Genomic DNA, 8,758 nt, shown 5'->3' with positions numbered 1-8,758 from the left:
GTATCAGCCTCTAACAAAAAAAATTTCAAAGAGTTTTTCCAAATTCCTTCTTCTCAACAACAGAATTTACTTAAATTCAAAGGCAATTTTATATTGAAGTCCCTGAAATAAAGAATGAAAAAATAATTTACCTGCTCATCTTATGCCAAATCATTGAATTATTACACTTTTTGTAAGATAAACAACAGCAAAGCTAAAGATGTTTGCTCTTGACCAAGAAAAAAGAAATGACGCAACATCATTGTTAGAAATCTTACATGACGGCCTCCTCACATCATGGGCACCTCAGTATCTCGGTCCCTAACCCTCCATTAAAACTCTGATGGTGGTGATGCCAGCAAAATACTAGAGTAAGGACCTCCAGAAGTTCATCCCTCCACAAAAGCAACAACAAAAAGGCAAAATTTGTCAGAATCAACTTTTTCAGTACTCTGGGAATTAACCAAAGGCTTGCAGCAACCTGGGCAGCATTTAGTTAAGAAAAACAGCTCAATTTTGTGGCATTTTAATTGACTCTAGTTTTACCTCCTGCTCCCCAGCACTGCAGCAGCCTTGAAAAATAACAACGTGCACTCCCAGTAGCACAGGGAGCAGAGTGGAGCTGGAGGACTTGAAAAGTCTGTTCCCAAAGGGAAGCCATTATCTGACCTGGCTAGTGGTACCTGTTAGACTCCACTCAAAAGGCTTGTCTTTAGTCAATCTCACTGAGTCTCTCTCAGCAAGCGCAAAAGCCTTCTCCCCAGGGATGTCAGCTGAATGTTTTAACATCAAATCTGCCTGAGGTGATGGGTAGCAGCTGGCACAAACAATAGATTAGCCAGGGAGCTCAAAAAGAAAAGCTGAGGAATGAGATATCCATAGTCGTTTTGGAAAGCTCAAACATTTTCCTGGGAATTGAGAAGACCAGGCACATGCATAAGATCATGCATAAGCTTAGGAAAGACCTGAGAAGGCTCTAAGATCTCACCTCTGACTGACCTTGAGGATCTGTACAAGCAGAAAGTGAATGCTAAGGAAGAATTTTAAACTTCAAGGCTTAATGTTGAAGACATGTCCTAACACAAAAGAGACCTAACAGACCTCTGTAAAACACTCAATCCAACAACAGAATATCCACTCTTCTCAAGTACACATGGAATATTCTTCAGGATAGATGATACGTTAGGCCATAAAACAATTTTCAACAAACTTAAAAGGCTCTCCAACCACAATGGAATGAAACTGGAAATCAATAACAGAAGGAAATTGGGGAAATCATATATTATATAGAAACTGAGCAACATACTTTAAAAAGAAAAACCAATGACTCAAAGAAAAAGTCTCAAGAAAAATTAGACAGTACTTTTGAGATGAATAAAAATGAAGATACAACATACCAAAACTTATGGGATGCTGTGAAAGCAGTGTTCAGAGGTAAATTAATGGCTGCAAATGCCTTTGTTAAAAAAGAAAAAACATCTCAAGGCAACTGAAAATTTCACCTGAAGAAGCTAGAAAAAGAAGAGCAAACTAAACCTAAAGTAAGCAGAGGAAATAAATAATAAAGATTAGAGTGGAATAAATTAAATAGAAAAACAATAGGGAACAGTCGAACCAAAAGTTGGTTTTTTGAAAAGATCAACAAAATTGAAAAATCATTACCTAGAGTGTGAAAGAAAAAGAGAAGACTCAAATTACTAAAATCAGGAATGAAAGAGGGGACATTATTCCTGATCTTTGAGGGGATGGACAGGAAGGGGATAGGAATGGTGGGGAGAATCATATGGAAATACTGTGAAAACTGTATGCCAAGAATAACATTAAATAACCTTGATGAAATGGGTAAATTCTTAAAATGACACAAACTATTAAAAGTGACTCAAGAAGAAATAGAACATTTAAGCAGACCTTAACAAGTAAAAAGATTGAGTTAGTGATAAAAAAAAAAACTACCCACAAAGAAACTGGTGAATTCTATCAAACACTTAAAGAAGAATTAAATACCAATTCTTCACAAAATCTCCCAAAAATAAGAAAAAGTAGAAACACTTTCCAACTTATTCTATGAAGCCAGTATAACCTTAATAACAGAACCAGACAAAGACATCACAAGAAAACTACAGAACAATAAACCCCGAATAGAGATGGAAAAATTCTCAACAAAATACTAGCAGGCTGGATCTAACAGCATATTGAAAGGATTCTATACTGTGCTCAAGTGGGATTTATCCCAGAATTGTAAGGTTGGTTCAACATATGAGTATCAATCAACGTAACATGCTACAGTAATAGAATAAAGAACATACATAGACCTTTATATATCTTTACATATATAAATATATATAATCATCTCAATAGACCCAGAAAAAAAATCCACACCCTTTCATGATAAAAATGCTCAACAAATGAGTAATACAAGGGAATTTCCTCCAACTGACAAACACCTACAACTAACATCATGCTTAATGGGGAAAAACTGAAAGCTTCCCTCCAAGATCAGCAAAAGGACCAGGATGTCTGCTCTCAACTCTTCTATTGAATACTGTCCTCAAGATTCTAGCCAGTACAATTAAGCAAGAAAAAGAAATAAGGCATCCAAATCAGAAAAGAAGTAAAACTATTTCTATTCGCAAAAGACATGATCTTATATACAAAAAAAACAAAACAAAACAAAAAAAACCCTGAAGAACCCATGAAAAATTATTAGACCTAATATACAACTTCAGTGAGGTGGCAGGATACAAGATCAATATACAAAAATCAATGGTATGTCTATAAAGTATGAACAATCTGAAAATGAAATTAAGAAAACAAATTCTACTTATAATAGCATCAAAAACAATAAAACAGTAATAAGTTTAACAAATGGAGTATAAGATTTGTACACTGAAAACTACAAATAACTGCTGAAAGAAATTAAAGAAGACCTAAATAAATGGAAAGACAGTCCATGTTCACGGATTAGAAGGCCTAATGTTGTTAAGATGGCAATACTCCCCAAACTGATCAACACATCCAATGCAATCCTGATAAAAATTACAATAGCATTTATTTACAGAAATGGACAGGCTAGTCCTACAATTCTATGGAATTGCAAGAAACCCAGAATAGCCAAAACAATCTTGAAAAACACAAAGTTAGAGAAATCACACTTCTTGATTTGAAAACCTACTACAAAGCTACAATAATCAAGATAGCATAGTACTGGCATAGGATAGAAATACAGGTCAGTGGTACAGCATTGAGAGTCCAGAAATAAACCCATAAATCTATGGTCCTATAAGGTGCCAAGATCATTTAATACAGAAGCAATCATCTTTTCAACAAATGTGGACCTGGATATCCACATGCAGGACAATGAATTTGGACCTCTTCCTCACACTATCTACAAAAATTAACTCAAAATAGTCAGAGATTTAAATGTAACAGCTAAGACTATAAAATTCTTAGAGGAAAATAGAAGAGTAAATATTCCCGACCTTGAATTAAGCAATGATTTCTTAGATATTACACCTAAAGCACAAGTAACAAAAAACCCCAGAAATCTAACTTCATCAAAATTAAAATTTTTTGTGCATAAAAGGACACTACCAAGAAAGTAAAGTGATAACTTACAGAATGGGAGGAAATATTTGAAAATCATGTATTTGAGAAGAAATTTATATTCAGAATATATGAAGAAATCCTAAAACTCAGTAATAAAGACATATAACCCAATTAAAAATGGGCAAAGAATATATATTTTTCCAAAGAAGAGATACAAATGGCCAAAAAGCAAATGAAAAGATGATCAATATATTTAGGCATTACAAAAATGCCTATCTAACCCATAGTGAAATACCATTTCACACCTACTAGAATGACTATTACATATATATATATGTGTGTGTGTGTGTATAGACACACACACACATACATACACACACATATACACATATGTACATGTATGTATACACACACACACACGGTGCCAAAAAAATATATACATATTTCAAGAAAGGAAAAAACTGTATTAAAATTGTAATATTCAATATATACCAATAACAAAAGATGAATACAAGTCACATTTGATTTCTGCAATTACAAGAGGTGCTCAAAGTAGTTACCATCAGCGTAATTTTAATACAGTTTTTTTCCTTTCCTTTCCTTCCTGTATACTTTTTTTTTTTTTTTGGCACTCTTTTGGCACCCTCTGTATATAAAGTGTTGGTGAGGATGCAGAAAAAATGGGACTCTCATATATGGCTGGCTGAGATGCAGAATGGTACCACAGCTTTTGGAAACAGTTACTCAAAAAGTTAAAGTTAACATATGACCCAGCATATGGTAACATATGTTCATACAAAAACTTGTACTCAAATGTTCATAGCAGCATTATTCATAATAGCCAAGAAGTGGAAATAATCCAAATGTGAATCAACTGATGAAGGGATAAACACAAGGGAGTTTATCCATATAATAAAATATTATTCAACCATTATGGGAATGAAGTACTGATACATGTGACAGCATGAATGAACCTTGAAAATAGTATGTTTCGTGAAAACCAGACACAAAAGGCCACATATTATATGATACATTGACATGAAATGCACAGAATAGGTAAACCCATGGACAGAATGCAGATGAGCTATTGCCATGTCCTGGGCGAGGGTGTGACCGCTAATGGGTACGGGGTTTGGTTTTGGTGAAGAATTCGATAGTGGTGATGGCTGGCTGAACATACAACCTTGTGAATTTACCAAAAAACTAAAAACCAAAACGAAACTGTACATTTTAAAACGGTGCATTTTGTGATATGTGAATTTTTTCCTCAATTTTTTTTAAAGTGAAGGAAAAAAGGCTGATAATAACAAGGAAGCGCCCCAGAGTCACCCTAGCAGAAGTAGATACAAAGAGACCAAAGAAAGAGGAGCACAGCTGAAAACAAGGAAACTACGGAAGCATGAAGAAACCCCTCTGAAACTGCTTTTAAAAACCTTTCTGAGATGTGGTAAAAGGTTTGTTTAGTCCAAAGGAAGAAAGGGGTATTATGTTGTCGTTATAGACCCTCACTTCGAGAGGGAAGAGGTGTGAACAGTATGAGGTAAGTTATTTAATGATCTTTAACAAATGGACAAAGGAGCCTTCATTGAAGCAGGAGGCCTGGGCATGGGTGACTCTGCGTTGTCACCTGAGTAACATCACCACATCTCAGCAGGACACAGTGACGTGCCACTCGAATGCCTCACTAGACAGATGCCCGCTGTTCACAGTATCACATTAATTCTGCCCCGAGAGAGACAGCAGCGCTGTCTGTCATGCTGTGACTGAGACAGCAGGCCCGCCCTTCTGATGCCCAAGGCCACACTCACCAACGTGTGGCATCCTCAGGCCGCCTCAGTGCACGTGCAGTGACAATTGCAGTTCCAAAAAATGCTCATCAAAATATTTTAAAGCAATTTAGCTATTACTATTTTAAATATGAGCAATTATTACTGCATTTCGGAGTCAGTCTTTCACCAAAATATGCAAAGTTCTTCAGCAGCTGAGAACTTTGGTATAAGTCAGATTCCACTTCTAGTCAGTTTCTTATTTTATATTTTACTAAAACAGAAAATACCCAAACATGATTATAGCGTATTGGGAACGGCAGGAAGTGCTTCCTCCAGATGCTCTGGACGTCGGGGTGAAGCATGAACCCAAGGGTCCTGGCAGGTGAGTCTCACCGGCAGTTTTCAAGACCTGCCAAAGAGCAATGCCAAACGCATGTGCTGGGAGCTGGCAGCTGACACTCAGCTGGGGATTCAGTGGTGAGCAGCTTCTAAACCACTCTTGGGTTTCATGAGGATCTAGAAAGTATTTCCTTATGTTGTGGTGCAGCATACAGATGTGGTTTTAAAATATGCCCAGTGATATAGCATCACTTTACTTCTCGGAAGAGTGAAGTAATAAAGAGTAGAGAAAGTAAAAATCTTAGCAATCAAGCCATGTTTACCACAATTCGGTCTAAAGAAATCCTTACAGCCTATGCTCAGCTTTCAAAATTGCGCTGTTTCGGCTCATGAAGTAACAGGTAGAGCCTCTGAAGAAATGTGCAGGCTATTTCTCTCAGATGTGCCATTGGGTGGGCCCTGGCAGTCATGCCAAGGTCTTCCTGGCATTTTTAGCACACAACACCGGGGACCCCTTTTCCACATGGCAGTATGCTCCGCCTTCCGTGGTTCCATCTCACAAGGGATTCTGAGTGGTAGTGTTTACACGTTAGCGCTTTCTCAGTACTTTTACACTTCTGAGCACGTTTGAGTGAGTAACTTTAGTATACCAGGGACATAATCCAACAACAAGAAAAACAATGCAGATTTAACAAAGAAATCAATCACATAGTAAAATAAAAATCCATTAACCAAGACACACTCTACCCTATTAGCTGCAAGTTAGCTAAGACCAACTGACTAAGGAAATTCTAAGAACCCACATACAAAGTTTAAGAACAAAGCAATTCTTAAGAATAGTATGGTATTTTTGTAAAAATCATAATTAATTTTACATATCTAGTTTATTAAAGGCATGAAAGCAAAGTTTCTGGTTCCAGGTGATCTAGCTCACTCACTCCTCACACCGCCCCTGGAGAAACGCCATGGGTCAGGGTTCACGATGCTGAGGGTATTAATTTGGTGCAGATCTGAATGACTGACAAGGAAAGAAATATAAAGTGAGGTCAACAGGCAGTGCAGACATTAGGGGCTGGGCTGTTCTTTTCCTGAGACTGTTCTTTATTCAGTAGTATACTGAGCATCTGCTAAATGCCAGGCTTTGTGTTAAAAACAGAGTTTTATGATGAATAAATAACATGGAGTCCCAATCCTCGGTGACTGAGAAAAGAAAATTATGAGCAAATGGCACAAAAACCCTAAATAAAATATTAGCATATTCAACACAACAATGTATATTTTAAAATACTGAACAAGTGGAGTCAATCATTTAAATGCAAAGATGGCACTCCACTAGGAAATTTATTACTGTATATGAAAATAATAAAGGTGATACTATGATAAACTTAACAGCAGCAAAAAATGGCATGTGATAAAACTTAACATATTCACAATAAAAACTCCTAGCAAATAAGAAAGAGAAAATAACATTTTTAAACTGATAAAAAGTAATCTACCAAAAAACATGGAACAAACATTAACACTCAATGGTGAAAAGACAAAACAATCAGGAACAAAACACAGATTCCTGTTATAACTACTTCTGTCCCAATTCTATTGAATATATTCATGAGCCCAATAGATAATAAAAAGCATAAAGACAGAAGGAAAAAAGAAAATGGCCATTGTTACTTAGCTAAAATAGCTGAAACAACCGTTTACATAGAAAATCCAATAAAATCACAAAAATATTGAAGATAATAGGAGAATTCAGCAAAGTTGCTGGGTAAAAGGTACAAAAATCAATAGCATTCCCATACATCAACTGAACAAACAACTACAAACGACTTTTAAAGAGCTACGTACCATTTATAGGGAACACAATAGTCTCAAAGTATCAACCCACAGGTGGCTTACTCATTACCAAGTGAAAAGAACCTCTGCCTGCTCGTCTGCCTGTCATCAGGTCAATCAAGTGATTGAACAAGGCAGCCCCACACAAGCGACAACCTGACATCAGTGCCTCCTGATGGGGTGCAATGAAGGTGCACCTCCCAAATCGCTGAACTTGAATCTTGTGAGGAAACCACGGGATAAACTGGCTTCACAAAAGCAAAAAAAAAAAAAGCCCAGGAAATTATTCTAGATTTGCAGTTTTCAAACTTTTTGGTCTCCGAAGCCCTAAACTCATACAAATTATTAAGACCAAAGAGCTTTTGTTTATGGGAGTTATACCCAGTGATGTTTACCATATTAAAAATGGACACTCAGAACCTCAAAAAATATTTCTCCGCAATTCATTTACCGTATTTCCCCATGTATAAGACACTCCCGTGTATAAGACGCACCTTAATTTTGGGGCCCAAAACTTGAAAAAAAATGTATCACATAAAGTTATTGAACTCAGGTTTTATTCATCATAAAATTCATACAACTCCTCATCACTGTCAAAACTCCCAACCATTAGCTTGTCCTCATCTGTGTCTGATGACGAATCAGTCTTCATATATTGCCTCATCCTTAGTTCCATCTATGACATTTGAAATCTACAACCACTGTAGAAGACGCACCCAGTTTTTAGACCCCAAATTTTTCGAAAAAAGGTGCGTCTTATACATGGGGAAATACGGTAAATCAGGAAAAAACATATTAACATGAATAAAATATTGTTTGAAAATAATTACATTTCCAAAGCAAACAATGTTTCATGTGGAGAGTGGCACTCGTTTATGTGTTCGAGAAACCTCTAACGTCTAGTTACTAGAAGGCAGCTCGTTTATGGTCTGGCAGCACGTCATTCCAGCTGGAATATCCGCCATGAACTCTCAGCCTGACGCAGTGATGCAGCTGGATAGGAGCTGGCAGTACTCAGGGGAGGGACAGCGAAGGCCCGAGTCACTACATGGTTTGGCCCATGGCTGACGGAGTGGGTCGGGGGACCCCAGTGGATCGCTCTTGGTGGGGATATGATGGGGCCTTTACTCTGTCCTCCACGTCCCCAGTTTTCTACACCGAGTGAGCAAGTATTACTGTTATAACACTGTTTTTTTAAGTTTCAGTCAAACTGCTTTACCCAAAGCATGGCAACATTATTTTAGATTCATACATAGCGGTCAGGATGAGGTTACAGAAAATACAGTTCTAAG

Source organism: Hipposideros armiger, unplaced genomic scaffold (assembly GCF_001890085.2).
Source record: "Hipposideros armiger isolate ML-2016 unplaced genomic scaffold, ASM189008v1 scaffold_18, whole genome shotgun sequence".
Classification (NCBI taxonomy): Eukaryota; Metazoa; Chordata; class Mammalia; order Chiroptera; family Hipposideridae; genus Hipposideros; species Hipposideros armiger.
This window is presented reverse-complemented; position numbering follows the sequence as displayed.